The following is a 15989-nucleotide window of genomic DNA, read 5'->3' as shown; positions in this document are numbered from 1 at the left end:
GTGTATGTCGTCAGTTCACCTTTCTTATATGCAATCACGTTTCGTCTTTCGTCAAAAAAATAAAGGGATAAAAATCTAACACTTTTTACTTTCCAGACAACAGTAAAAAATAAAACTTTACCTTTCTCATACTATCTCACCATTTTGGCGTTTTCGGGGCTAGAAGAAAAAGAGACGGTAAGTTGTTTGTTTTAAAGTAGTGTTTCTTAGCAGGATTTGACGTCTGACCCCAGCGTTTTGGTTGTCGCAACCCCCCTCCCTCATCATCTCAACAAAGCCGAAAAAATTCGTGATAACGAGAAACCCACTTGAAGTAAAAATGTATTCTCAAGACGTCTGGTATGGGTGTTAAAACTTTTATTAAAATAAGATACAGAACGTTTCGACCTTCTCAGGCCATTTTCAGGTTAACAAAAAAGAGGGTTGAAAGGTTGTTCTGTAATTTATTTTAATAAAAGTTTTAATACAAATGCCAGCCGTCTTGATAACACAAAAATGAAAATAATATTCGAGTTTTTTGGAGCAGCTCGTTATAATTCATAACAAACATGAAACATGCACTTCTCAGACACATTTCGGATTTATAAAAAAAATAAAAAAATAGTTGATTCAGCCTGTAACTGAGCCCTGTATTCTAGGGTAGTAAGTACATAAACTTACAGTTGGCCCCGACAGGGAACCCTAGAAATGATGAAATATCCTTATAAAATCAAGCTTTTACTATGTAGAAGTGGTAAACCTTTTTTAAAAAAAAGTATTTAAAATATCTCAATTCATCCAATAAGCAATACTCATTCTGAAAAACAACAGTATTCTTTGTTTTACGAATATATATACTGCTTTAACAGCTAGAAAACTAAATATCACAGCAGTTGCTAGACGAGGTATTAAGAAATAGAATATTGTCTGTAAACATCCAGGTTTAAAGAAAAACAAGTTATTACTTCTACAGCCCGGCATGGCGAGGTGGGTTAAGGCGTTCGACTCGTAATCTGAAAGTCGCGGGTTCGAATCCCCGTCACACCAAACAAATATGTTCGCTCTTTCAACCGTGGGGGCATTATAATGTGATAGTCAATCCCACTACTCGTTGGTAAAATAGTTAGCGATGGGTGGTGATGACTAGTTGCTTTCCCTCTAGTCTTACACTGCTAAAAGAGTAGCCCAAGAGTTGGCGGTGGGTGGTGATGACTAGCTGCCTTACACTGCTAAATTAGGGACCGCTAGCGCAGATATCCCTCGAGTAGCTTTATGCGAAATTCAAAAACAAACAAACAAAACAAACATTACTTCTACATGACTTGTTAACATTGTAAAGTACAAATTAACTTATTTAATTAAGTCCCAGACAGCAAACACGTCAAACGTACATCGGAAAGCAGCAGGAGCAGCTAGAGTGGTCGAGAATTCCTCAAGGAATAACTTGAATTAATGGGAGAATACGAGGATATATCTGTTAACACGTGTTTGGAAAATAGAGATAAACAGATTTGGTTTAAATATGAATTATTTATTCGAATATAGTTAAATTAGTCACGGTCGTAAGTTATTTTTATGAATTAATATTTTATATCAGCTCAAAGTGACGTATGAAAACAATGCACAGCCATAGACAGTATGGGAGACAGAGACAACCACAGGCAGATGTGGAGACAACGGACAGCTACAGACAACCCCAGGTAGGTGTGAATACAATCTCATGCAAGAATGATACACGATTTGGTTTATTTTGAGCAAACTCATACGAGGGATATCCGCGCTAGCCGTCACTAATTTAGCAGTGAAGAGCAGTTAGTTACCACCAACTCTTGGGCTACTCTTTTACCAACGAATAGTGGTATTAACCGGGACATTATAACGCCTCAAAGGCTGAAAGAGTGAACATGTTTGGTGGGATGGAAATTCGACACGGCGACCGTGAGACTGCAAGGCTGTGACCTAAACACCTCTCCCCGTTAAACTTGTACATCGGATCTTTAAGATAAAATCAAATTTAAAATAATAATAAAATAGTCCTACAATAAAACAGACCACCTACGTTCTAGACTTATTACAAAAAATAAATAAATAAAAGAGAGAGAGAGAGTCAAGCGCCTTAACCACGTGGTCATGCTAGGGCCCAGTGGTTCTTAACCTTTTTCATCGTCTTACCCCCTCAGACTCTCCAGGGTATTACCGTGACCCCTATAATAATTTTGCGTAAAGGTAGAATAAAACAAAACTATATAAAGATCCTAATTTATTGAAAATGTTAAAGAAATGACCTTGAGAAATGCTACAAGTGCTAAACAAATCCATGGAATTACTGAACATCATACAAAACCTACTTATTCACTCAGTGTGAGGGTTGATATAATGAGACAATATACCAAATACGATGGAAACTTTGATATTTAAAGTTCGATGTATTAATATTATATAGTTTAAAAAAGCATCTTGACGCGGTTCAACTGCCGCACTTCAGCGTGGTTCCTATTGGTGGGCAGTTACAGGCACTTGCCACAAAAATACAAACTGCACCGTGATTTCCCCAATAATTCCCAAGCCTTCCGTGACCCCCGAGAAACTTCAAACTTGAACGACTCCCAGGTTAAGAACCATGGAAACAACGTTGGCGGAACTTGGGTACAAATAAACGCGTATTGACTTATTCGTATTACCGAAGGAGTGCACATTAAATCAATATTTATGTACAAAGAAAACTTATTGTAGTGTTCAAGTTCATCTTGTTTGTTTGTTTGTTTGTTTTGAATTTCGCATAAAGCTACTCGAGGGCTATCTGTGCTAGCCGTCCCTAATTTAACAGTGTAAGGCAGCTAGTCATCATCACCCACCGCCAACTCTTGGGCTACTCTTTTACCGTAACATTATAACGCCCCCACGGCTGAAAGGGCGAGCATGTGAACCCGCGACCCTCAGATTACGAGTCGCACGCCTTAACACACTTGGCCATGCCGGGCCTCAAATTCATCTTAAACGAATACATATTAATACAAATATTAATATTTAGTACATATTAAACATATTAATATTAATATACAAATTAATATAAAAACGCTTTGTTATTACCTTTAAAACTTTCGATCACTGATCTTACAATATTGTGGATAATAAATTTACAACAAGGTATTTAATTCGAAAATGTTTTTAAATATAGTTTTGACAAGTTTCTTCCTTTTTATATTAAAATTGAAATGTAGATGTAATTAAAATCTTTGAAATAAACAGAAAGAAAAAACTACTAACGTGCATGTGTTAGCTGATTAAAAAGTGCATCATGGGTAAAGTGAATTCAAAATATTTAAATTTTTAGACATTAACTAATTGAGTCTTTATTAGACACGCCTTGGTCCAATACTCTCTCTCAATCCTTTCAAGGATAACCTCGCTAATATTCAAAGGGGATGTGAGTAATGTGCAGTCGCGAGTTCAATGACCTGGCGATGTTACCGGGTTTGAAACGTACACTAGGACGCCGTTTTTAAACGCCTTATACGCCCCAGAACCTTAAAATTGCCACTTGCAAATTAAATTCAAACGAATCACAGAAGTTAGATGATACCTAGGAAGTTTTTAAATCACTTGTTGTCTTTGATACCAGTCAAGTTCGTTCGGAATATTTTGGTTTACAAAGTTAACGACGTTGTAAGTGGAATTAATTCGACATAACTACTGTTCAACAAGCATGATATTAGCGATTACTCCGCTCTTTCGAACTAGTTTAGAGCTCTGAAATACATTTTCTCGTGAGAGAGTTTAAAGGGAAATATATTCAAACGTATTTGGAACTTACTTATCAGTATACAGTATTGTATTTCTATTTATGGAAACTTAGCCTATTTATCACAGTCTCTAATTTTCAGTTACTGACCAAGACGTGGCTAGTGTCCTATTTCCGACGCTAGGAGGCTGACTTATAACACATCTTAAAGTTAGTGTGTTTGTCAAGGGTTGGATATATTTTGTGATATCGCACGGATTCTAATTCAACTCTCCAGATTCTAAATCAAGAACTTTATCACAGACTCAACTTGCACCCCATGGACGTCCGAATAACCAAGTATAGAGCACAAAATTTTAGAAAATTAAAATGTTTGATGAGCACTGGTACTTTACAAAATAACGCTTTAATCGCATGTTGCTTTAAACTTACTGGCTCGCCAGTAGTTCTGAGAAATTAAGTTAATTCAAACAATGTAAACAATATCCAGGTCATTAATCCATACCCTAATTGTACTTTTTTTAAAAATATTACACAATATAGAAGATACAGGGTGGATGACTTTTTCACGTTCTTTGTTTTCAATTATAATTAACAGTAATGTTCCTTCAAAGTAAACCAACCTACTTAGAGCAAATCTAATATTTGTAATGAGTATAGGTAATTACATTAACATTTTTTTTATATTTGCATTTATGAAGATTAAAATGTATTACTTTATCAATTGGGTACCCTCGGTGCTAACGACATTTTCGGCCATAAACCCAAATTGTTGTGCTATAGAAATGTCGCTTCGTGTAGAACTCGGGTTACATACCAAACCACTTACAACCCAGCTGTGTTTGGATTCTTACGTATAAATAGGGTTAACAAAAAAAACAAAAAACAAAGTAATGCTTTGTATGCATAAAGATGGACCTTACCATTTCATATCGTTTATTTAATATTACTTTAACAGAAAGATGTTCAAGTAGTGGGTTTTGTATTTGTCACACTGTGAAGCACAAATCTACACAATTAACTCTGTCCACCGTAGTATTGAAACTTGATTTTTAGCTTTAGAAGCCTACTTATTTGGCGCTAAGTCACCAAGGGGCTTAGTGGATTGCAAATGGGCTGTTTAGCAAGTGAAACAGTTTACGAAACGTACATTTCCTTGTCTGTCAGTAGTTTTACACAAAACTACGCGGCCGTATTTTGCCGTTAGTGCACATAGTTGTTCCAGTTTTTAACATATACAAATAAAATGTAAAATAAATATCCTTATATTGTTATAATGTAACTGCTTATGATATTTAATATTTTCTTCACAGTCCCCGCTTTTCTGATGAAGCATTATCATTTTTCGTCTTGAAATAGACGCATCCAATGGCTTACATCGACACTTTGTAATTGAAATTCCGAAGTCGTATTGCTACTGTCAGGTTTTGTAGGCAGGATTCTTTACTGTAGGTATCTGTAATTTGTTGGCGACAAATTTCATTAATAAATAAACTAGTTTTATAATAATATATTAAGACGAGTCAAGCATATACAAATGTTCATTACACTGTTGACTATCACAGCTGTATCTAGAGTTTTAATTGTCTCTTTTTCATCAAAGTCCACACAGGATGGATCAGTTAATTTGGAACACAACTGGACAAAACAAATTATCATTCTCTAGTCACTTATTACAGTACAGTCTGTGATAATTCTGCTTTAAAAATCTAGCTTCAATACACAACCATTCAAATTCAACTGAAGCTTATAGTTATTTGCGGAAAAGCACTCCAAAACAATGGAGCATGCTAGCATGTTATTTATATAGTGCATATATGTAATCCAATGATTGAAACAGTTAAAATACCATCGCTGTACAGAGTCGTTTAAATTAGTTATATAATTTACAAGTTAATAAATACTCTGTATGTAGATAGTACAGTGCTTTATTACAATAAAACATACGTATTTATGTTAGGTTTAGCTCCCCATGTAGGGTTAGAACAGAATGGCGATTTGTTGACTTTTCACTGGATGTTTGTGGATTTTATGTGAACAGCTATGAAACTGTTTGAGTTGTAAATCACGCAAAATGTCTTCCAGATTTAATCTCAGCACTTTACTTTTTTATTTTTTTTACAAATTTCCTCCAAACCTCCACAGCATTGGCAATTTAATTGTGCTTAGCACAATATGTGTTGGCTTTTGATCTCACATATCAGAGCCTCCTTTCATACATTCAGCGTATGGGTCTGTATTAAAGCAATTATTTATCTGCTAGTACAATAGTAATAATAAAAAAATAACAATAAATCATTATGTTTATAACGTTTTGACGAAATTAACGCAAAGAGACACAAGGGTTACCTGCGCTAGCCGTCACCAATTGTGAAGCAATAGAATAGAGAGAATACAGCTGACCAGCAGTAACTTCTTCCGTTATATTATTGTGGGATATGACAGTCATTCCTATACCCACGGCCCCAAAGTGCACAACTTGTTTTATTTTGTAGCGATGGGTTATCGGATTCACAGTCAGTACAACGGTCACGTTCAAATTATTTTTCACACCTGCCTGGATGATTCATCAAAGTGGTTATATTGAACTGACCGTTTTCTCCCTGCAGCATAACTGCATCAGAGCTTCTGGTTAAGACGAGCTTAGTCCCATTAAAATACATACAACAGGAAGTACAATTGTTCCAAGAACATTTTCCACTCTCTGAAACATGGGGTTTTAACCCACATTCCCACCTAAAGTAAAAAGCCTCACCGAGAGGGTGGTAAAGGTAAAAATTACTAACAAACACTGCATGCTCGAGTTGACCTAGTACAAATTCTTACTCCCCAGCACGAGAACATGACACGGTCTGCTGAGCGCGTTTATTACAAACACTAACTTTTACAGCTTCACCGTAGAGAACAAACTGTTCATCAAACAATGCAGTTCTAAAAACTTGAAGACATGCGTGTCGTTTCAAAATGTGCTTTTTCTAAAGTAAGATAAACTGTTGTATACCTGTTAGAACAGGTGTTCACAGAGTTTTTGCTGGACCACCCCTGAAAATATTTTAAACTATGACGATCCCACAAACACTCGAAGTAATAGCATATCACTGTACATACACTAAAATATTGTGATATTTATTATTCACCCCCTACAACTGCTTTCTGACCCCTTTGAGGTCGAAAAACCAGTTTGAGAAATGTTGTATTTGAAGTTCACACCTTGCATGTTTGTTTAAACTTAAACATAAAGTACACAATGAACTATATATGCCCACTATAAGTTTCGATCCAAGCCTTGCGAATCCATAGACACATTGCTGTGCCACTAAGGGCGTAAACCTTGAAACTTTTTACATCATTTTATGATCCTCATCGATGTATTAATACACAATCTTGACTGAAAATTACTTGTATAACACAATGGGAATAATTTGAAAATAAAAATAACGTGGAAGCATTATTACTGGTAAGTTTGTCGAAATTTGCGCAATGCTGAATGTGAATTATTTGCGCTAACTAGCACTAATTCCTAAGCGTTAATTTGTATATCTGTACAATTTGTGTAGTTTTGCCTTTAATTTTTAAGACCCAGTAACGTAATGTATAATAATACACTATAATTAGGTTTCATACATATATATATATATTTCACTTTATTTTAAAAACATATTTTCAACCAAACGAGTTAAAAACAAATACAAAAGAATTTATTTGATGAATATGATGTTTGGCTCGTTTTTTCTACCGTAACTAGTCTATAACTATCAAGATATTATCACAATTATGTAATGCAACTTCACCGCTCTAAACTTGTGAATTATTAATTCCCTTCAGAACTTAAAACCCAAGAGTTCGGGGTTCGGACCCACCTTTTTTTTTAATTATCCAGAAAACAAGATAAACGGTTATTCTCACGAAAACCAAAATGAATTGTAAATAGTGTGACGTAAAATCATTTATAAACCTGGCGGTAAAATTCCAAACGCTTTATGTAGTTAGCTCTTCTAATTCTTCGAAATACCTAAGGTATCAGCGCAGATAGTCCTCGTGTAGCTTTGCCCTAAATTCAACACAAACCAAACCTGAGGTAGCAGACGGCCATCATCAACTGGTGCTGCTACCTACAACATTCTTGCTGTTTAAGGGTTAAGAATGCTAACAGAAAACGTGTTAGATCTCGTACTAATGTATCATGGCAAGTAAAATAACCATTAATGGCCGGCCTATAAAGAGGTCCACCCCACAGAATAATGAACCTTTCTTACAGTACGTAACCGTGGTATTTCTGTACTTCAAGTAAACACGTTTGTTTTAAATTTCGCGCAATCTTACTCGAGGGCTATCCGCACTACTCGTCCCTAACTTAGCAGTGTAAGACTAGAGGGAAGGCAGCTGGTCATCATCACCCACCGCCAACTCTTGGGCTACTCTTTTGCCAACTAATATTGAGATTGATCGTACATTATAATGCCCCCCATATGTCTGGTGTGACGGGGATTCGAACTGACGACCCTAAAATTACGAGTCCAGTACCTTAACCTCCTAGCTATGCAGGGCTAAGTAAACGTTATAATCTCTGACGGGTGCTTAACATTTAGATTTATTACCGATATTCTTGGTTTAGTTTGTTTTGAATTTCGCGCAAAGCTACACGAGGGCTATCTGCACTAACCATCCCTAATTTAGCATGTAAGACTAAAGGGAAGGCAGCTAGTCATCACAACACACCGCCAATTCTTGGGCTACTCTTTTACCAACGAATAGTGGGATTGACCGTCACATTATAACGCCCCCACAGCTGAAAGGACAAGCATGTTTGATGTGACGGGGATTCGAATCCGTGACCCTCGGATTACGAGTCGAGTGCCTTAACCACCTGGCCATGCCGGACTTCCGATATTCTTTAATTACAAACAATTAGCAGACAAAGTTTATAAGTTCTGTTTCAGGTAAAACACTGCACAATTATTAAAACTGTGGGTCGAAAAAGCTTTAATAATTAAAATATTTTGTTTTGTTTAAGATACAGCGCCACCATATTAAAAACGTTGTTTTTAAATATATATAATTCAGAGTAAGGTAAAATAAAGCTGTCAAATAAAAAGATTTTTTACCAAAATTCAATTCAATTAAGTTTATTATTTTAATCTAAAATATCACAAAATAATTTTCAGTAATCTTAAATTAACCACTTGTCGAAAACTGAAAATATCTCGCTACATTGTAAGCGTACTATATATAACAATGACAATGATTCAGTGTACCGTTGCCCATGGTTACCATAAAGGACGGAATTACACAAAACCGTGACAAGCAGTAAATACAATGGGAGATTAGGCCTCATGTTTGTTTCTAAGAAATGTTTTCACTGCAGTCATGCAGTGTTATTTTACTTACCAACTTGAAGATTAGTCGCAGAAGCAGAAAAATGACAAATCACCCAAGCATATGTCGAGTTCTTTGAACCACAAACCTCTTAGACAAAAAGAAATCTTGAGGTTCCAACAAGCAAGTATTACTCTCGAAATGATACGTTTTATTCTCGAACCCAGAGGTTGACGACATGGGCCACTTGCGAGAAAAGCTATTATGCATGAATGGATACACAAATACAGCCTCGAACTAGTCAAATATAAATTAGATGTCTTCCTATGAATTCAAGCAGTTGTACGTGGCAAATCAAAGTACCTATAAATAAGGCTTTTCAGTCCGTGAAACAAAAGAGAATCAGCGAATTTCAGGGTTGTTGTTTTTTTGTTTTGTTTTTACTGTTTTACTTGACACGTCATAGCTTTGGTAAGAACGTATATTATTACTGATTCTCTTGCTTTCTTAGCGAACGTTGTGGCTCGGACCAGGGCAGCTTTGTTTCACTGTCGCGTGCATTCTATCGTACAAGTTTGTTTGTAATTAAATTCTTGTGGGACGTACTGGTTAAAATGTGTTGTTTTGTCGCTCGCCGTCGAGTCTGACCCCGAAGTGGTTTCCGGCCAGAACCTAGTTTATGACAGATACTCAGGTGAAGACGGAACCGCTGACCTAACATTACTTGGTAGAATGCGGTCCTACTTCTCCTTTAAACAGGTTTTTCCTTCTCTCTGCTGTACAGGGTGGGACAAAAACAACTTATCTTTTTCTTTCCAATTTCTGATAAAATAGATAAGTTTAAGTTTTTTTTTCACAGTAAACAAAACGAAAATTTATTTCTAACAATATTACTTTTCCAATACCTCACAGGTTATAATTAACAATGAATACAGCTAATTTAATATACTTATTATAATACGTTAATTCAACAGTTAGATTCGCTTGCTGTGCTGTTAGCGCTATTCTTGTCCGTAATTCCAATAATATCACACGGGATTCAGGCAATTTAGATTTAGGTCAGTCCGGAATCCATATAGTAAGCTGACAATGGAAACAATCCTTATGGTTTTAGTGTAAAGCAAACAGTGAAAACTACTAAACGTTTACATCCTCCTCTATTAATCAATATAACATCAAAGGGAAAACAAAATATAACTTACAAGAGACTCAAAAAACTAGTCAATTGCTTCAAGAACTTCATTCGATTTAAGGGTTTTATAAAGTATCCAAAAACAATTATGAACATTTTCACCACCCATAATGGGTCTGACTGTTCAACACATAATCGCACCAATGACAATAATAATTTTAAAAAAATTACAAATTTAGTTTCGCCAAAATTTGATATAGGCTATTTGTCAAAACAGAAAGAATACCTGATCTATAATGGATACAACAAAAGTTTCGTAACACATTTTGAAGTTTTAGTCTACCTGCTAGATATCTCAAATATTTCAGTAACGTGCTCAAATTTTGAAAAGGAAATATTCGTTTGTTGAATTCTGCGCAAAGCTACTCGAAGGCTGTCTGCGCTAGCAGTCCCTAATTTAGAAAAAAGAGACAAGAGGGAAGGTAACAGCTAGTCAACATCACTCACTGCCTAGTCCCCCGCTAGTAGAGCGGTAAGTCTTCGGAATTTACAACGCTACAATCAGGAGTTCGATTCCCCTCGGTGGACTCTGCAGATAGCCCAACGTGGCTTTGCTATAAAAAAAACACACACGCACTGCAAACTTTTAACAACAAATAGTGGGCTTACGTTATAACTCCCCCATGAATGAAAAGACAAGCATGTTCAGTGGTGGAATTCGAACCTGGGCCCTCAAGTTCGCGACTCGAATATCTCAACCGCCACACTTAAAGAAAACATTACTGGGTGTGTTTGGATTGATTATAATGCTTAAAGCTATACCAAGTCGAAAAAGTCGATTTGCTAGAAGATCTACTATTGCATATTTTCCTTTTTCCTTTTTTATACACCATCACAATATTTCCCGTCTTATTTTGTTTCCCTCATACGAATGGTTTATTTATATTTTTCAAGTTCTGGAGTGCTATATCTAATTCGGCTTAAATTAGCCACCTGTGCACGAACTGTATAACAACGTATTAAAAAACAGCCATGTTCAGGCAGCACTACGTTATTGTAACAGTGTTAAGGCTACCATTTACGACAATATACCCAGCGTTTTTTGTAGTTTTCTTTTCCTTACAATTATTATTGGCTTGGGGGTTTTCTGCGACCTCTCTGGTTGCAAAATAGGACTTCACTCTAACAGAGGTATCGATTCATTAAAAAGTAGGAGTGAGAGAGTACGCTAACAGGAACTCACTATTGTAGAATACACTAAGAATAGCTGTGCGTTTGTATTTCGTAAACAACTTAGTGCGAAGGAACACAATATCTAAATACACTTTACGCAGGAAAGCGGGATTTGCGCTAGCGATTTGAACGGACATTAAATAACGGATCGTGATTAAAGCTCTGTTTTAAACCCATACCAAGTTCACTTTGTCTTCGTTATTTTCGTACTGAGAGAGAGATTTTTATTTGGACTTTACGCAAACGCTAGAAGTACCAGTGATTAACAGTACCACTAAAGACTTTAGCGAATTTTAAATTTCGATTACGTCTCAAACTTGTTTTTATTAACAACCGCTATCAAACTAAGAACATATTACAAGCAACGTTGAAAAAAATGGATATTGTCAACTAAACACTTGAGACATACGATAAATCTTTAAAAAACAATGAGGCTTTTGAGGCTATACGAAATTCACAGGAAAAATATTCTGGAAACAGTCAAAAGTCAGGTTAAATAAAAAATATGTCTTTCTTAAGTTGCTTGTCGTCTTTTTTTAAATATTAATTAAATCCTTTGGTCAACACAGAAAAGTTTAAAACTGAAACGTTAACCACAAAAGTTCTTTTCCATGTTAAATGTTTCAACAGTTTCTTCGTATATTCATATTTTTATAACACCATCTGGTTATTTCTTATTAGTATTTATTATTCACACACAAACAAGTAATAATACGAGTTAAAATTTAAATTTTAATTGTAATGTCAATATTAATAGAAATTAAGGCCTAGCTAATATGATCACGTGAACATAGGATCTAAGCCTTAATTTCTTGATTGTAGAGTCAATAATAATTAGTATTACTACAGAGTAGAAAAGTTTAGGCTTAGCCGAATGGGTCGAATTTGTTAACAATTGTTGGCTATACTGATTAATATATATGAATAGCCGATATACACAGGTGTATATATAAATATATACAAGATAAATATAGGCACAAACTTAACTGAAGTAACAACAGGTCTATATGAATGTCTGTCTACCTGTTATGGCTTTACCAGAACGAAAGTTTCTTTCCCAACGTAGCGTAATCCATGGAATCACCGACACTACTGAAGTGGTGAACCAGTTCTAACACAGCTAACACGACAGACGATACAAAAACAGGTGTCTTGAAATACTGTCTCCTTCACTGAATCACCAAGTCAGATTTCTTTAAAGTTTAACGCAAAACTACTCCTGTTCCAATCTCCAACATACAAAATTGTAGGAGAAAAGAAACTACATAAACTTATACAAATACACAAGATAATAGAAAATAGCTCAGCATGTCTACACGCACTTACTGCTACCCTAACTACGACCAGGTTGTACTCGAACACGGTCTAAGAGGAAGTACGAGTATACAGACGTGTACAACTGAAACAGCTAGTTCTTCAACGGATCTACTTTTAGAAATTCCGCCAGGTGCACATTAGAACCCGCCTTACAATCATTACCTGCGGCATGTAAAGGTCAGATACAACTAAAAAGAGGGGGTGAAATGTTTAGACAACTTGTGATGGACGTTTTAATCCTATTTATTTGTCAGATAACAGACTGTATGACAAGTTTGAAGAGTGAATTTATTGTTCGATAATATTTATTTCTTGCTTGTTGAAAAGCTACGCAATGAGCTAACTGAGCTTTGTTCACCCCGAGTATCAAAACCCGATTTTAGATTCCAGACTTACCGTTGAGCCACTAGGGGGCTATTTTGTGTTTGCGAACCCCTGATTTTAGCGTTGTAAATCCGTAGACATACAGCTGTGCTAGCGGGGACGGGGCTATTTTTCATTACTCTGATTAATAACCATACACATTTAAAAGAAAAACAATGTTGAAATAAGTTATATTTGTTTAACACAGAAGTAATAATTTGACAATAAAAAATAAATGGAAAAATTATTTTGCTTGTTTTTCGTCAAATTCACGCTAAATCCCATGTGTTTCTTGGCGGTAACGGGAAGCGAACCATGCGACCTCGGACACACTGGGCCTAACACAGAAAGGAGGGTGAGTTCAACTGCGGTCGCCATGGGAGCAATTATAAAGTTAATTTTCCAACTGCAGAAGAGTATTTCGAATTTTGCACAAAGATACGCGGAGGCTATCTCCGCTACTCGTCTCTACTTTACCAGTGGAAGGCAGCTAGTCATCACCATCAACTCCTTTACCAACGAATAGTAAAATTCACCAATTATTATAACCTTCTAGGCAATTAAAAAACAAGCATGTTTGGTGGGACGGGGATTTAAACCCGTGACCCTCAAATTACGAACCAAGGGTTTTAATCACCAGGATAGAAAGTTCAGAAACTAAACCATTAAGTAGTTAAACTGACGATACTGTTAATCAAATTATTGTTTTATCATGACATGAAACACCGAAACTGACACCAATGTTAATCAAATAATTGTTTTTCATGACATGAAACACCGAAACTCACGACACTGTTAATCAAATTATTGTTTTATTATAGCACGAAACACAGAAACTGACGATACTGTGAATCAAATAATTGTTTTATCGTAACATGAAAAATGAAACTGACAACAATGTTAATCAAATAATTGTTTTATCATTATATGAAACACAAAAACTCACAGCAACGTTAATCAAGAAATTGTTTTATCATCACATGAAACAAAAAAACTGACAACAATGCTAATCAAATAATTGTTCTGTCATAACATGAAACAGAAACTGACACCAATGTTAATCAAATAATTGTTTTGTCATGACAAAACACCAAAACTGACGATACTGTTAATCAAATTATTGTTTTATCATTGCATGAAAAACCGAAACTGACAACAATGTTAATCAAATAATTGTTTTATCATAACATGAATCACAAAAACTGTGAATACAGAATTCTTGTTATTTATTTCATCAACGTCAATGTCCCAGCACGGTTGAGTGCAGTTCTAGGTCATTCTCATTTCAGTAAAGCAGTGACAAAACAAAATAATGAACATAAGGAGATACATTTTTATAACATGCTTGTTTTTATGTAACCACGCATTTAAGTTATGTAGAAGGTATCTGTCCTGCAAAACCTTTCGGTTTATTGAAAGAAAACGTTTATCCAGGAAATTCAATTCTAATAAAATGTTCGCGTTCGACGATGAACATATTTTATCCAAAAAGAAAAAGAAAGAAAGAGCACACAAACAAAATAAACGAGGGTACACACACTTCTACATGAAAACAGTGGTATTTAAAGGAATTCATTAATTATAAGCGCCCCCAGTGGCACATCGGCGAGCTTACAACGGTATGGCATCGATATCCGTGCTGGAAAGAGCACAGATAGCCTATTGTGTATACATGAAGACTGCAAGTCATTGTATCTTCAACATAGAGACCGAAACGTCGTCTACTTCTAAAGTAATAGGAGATGTAGCTATCAAAACGTAAAATAATGACTAAAGCACTATATAAAAAGACGAACGTTCTTTCTAATTACTGTAAAAACACACCAGACGATCGTTTCGCGTATGTAGAATGCTTAGAAACGTTCAAGTTTCCATTCTTTCAAAACATCTACTTAGTACTTGAATATTCTATATATTAAAATTTAGCCATTTGTAGTAATATTGTTGATGTTAGCTGGTTCATTACTAGGAAGTGTCTCTTTACTACAGTTTGTTGACGCTAGCTGGTTATGTGCTAGAAAATGTGTCCTTACCACAATTTGTTGACGCTAGCTGGTTAAGTACTAGAAGTGTCTCATTGCATTGCCACAGTTTGTTGACACTAGCTAGTTAAGTACTAGAAGTGTCTCATTGCCACAGTTTGTTGACGCTAGTTGGTTAAGTACTAGGAGGTGTCTTCTTACCACAGTTTATTGACACTGGATAGTTACGTATTATTTTTTTGCCATCTCGTCTATTGGTGTTATATATATTCTATCCAGCAAAATCAATGTTACGTAAATCTTCGAGGACTTTTTAACGCATATTTACACGATGAGTTATCTACACTCTGTCCGCTGTGTGAGCTCGAACCTCGGTTTTAAGTTCTTAAACTTACCGCCGTAACATGAGAGGACAAGTTATACCATGTCTTCACTTCACACCTCAAACAGACTTCTTCATTACAGTTAGTAACATCGTGGTCGGTGATAATGCTTTGAAACTAAAAAATAAACTATCTTGTGGCTTCATCAGATCAACCTTATTTTCAAAACTCTTTCATAACCTACGTGAGACAGAGATAATCATTGGTCAGCTACATTAGTTAAAGTATCAGTGTATATGAGACAGAGATAATCATTGGTCAGCTGCATTAGTTAATGTACCTGTCTAAGTCAGTGATGACAAACCTATGGCGCGCGAAAACAGTTTACTGGCAGATGGCATGCAATGCCGCCTCTTGATTCTTTAAACCCTAACGCTAACCCATAATAACTAAATATGTATATAATGATTATCATTATTGCCAAGTGCAGCAGCGAATGCTTTTTTTCAACCCGAGAGCAGTGAGAAATGTTCACAGGAGGCGTCTCATGCCTTCTTGACGCCAGCTTTGCGCTTGTGAGAACATGTGACATTGAATGACAC

The 15989-nt window shown here is 35.7% G+C and overlaps 1 protein-coding gene across 2 annotated transcripts in view; it reads right to left on the bottom strand.

Moving 5' to 3' along the window:
- The window catches only part of LOC143253426 (uncharacterized), a 51005-nt gene extending 38226 nt beyond the window's left edge, over window positions 1-12779 (bottom strand). Inside the window, exon 1 of one of the 2 annotated variants that reach the window (XM_076507289.1) lies at window positions 12426-12779. The gene's annotated coding sequence lies outside the window, so the exon portion shown is untranslated. The remainder of the gene's footprint in view (window positions 1-12425) is intronic. The other variant, XM_076507290.1, reaches the window with a different exon arrangement.
- Window positions 12780-15989: the final 3210 nt, after the last annotated feature.

Source organism: Tachypleus tridentatus, chromosome 6 (genome assembly GCF_004210375.1).
Source record: "Tachypleus tridentatus isolate NWPU-2018 chromosome 6, ASM421037v1, whole genome shotgun sequence".
NCBI classification, from domain to species: domain Eukaryota; kingdom Metazoa; phylum Arthropoda; class Merostomata; order Xiphosura; family Limulidae; genus Tachypleus; species Tachypleus tridentatus.
The sequence above is the reverse complement of the archived record's forward strand: the minus strand, read 5'-3'. Positions and strand labels throughout refer to the sequence as shown.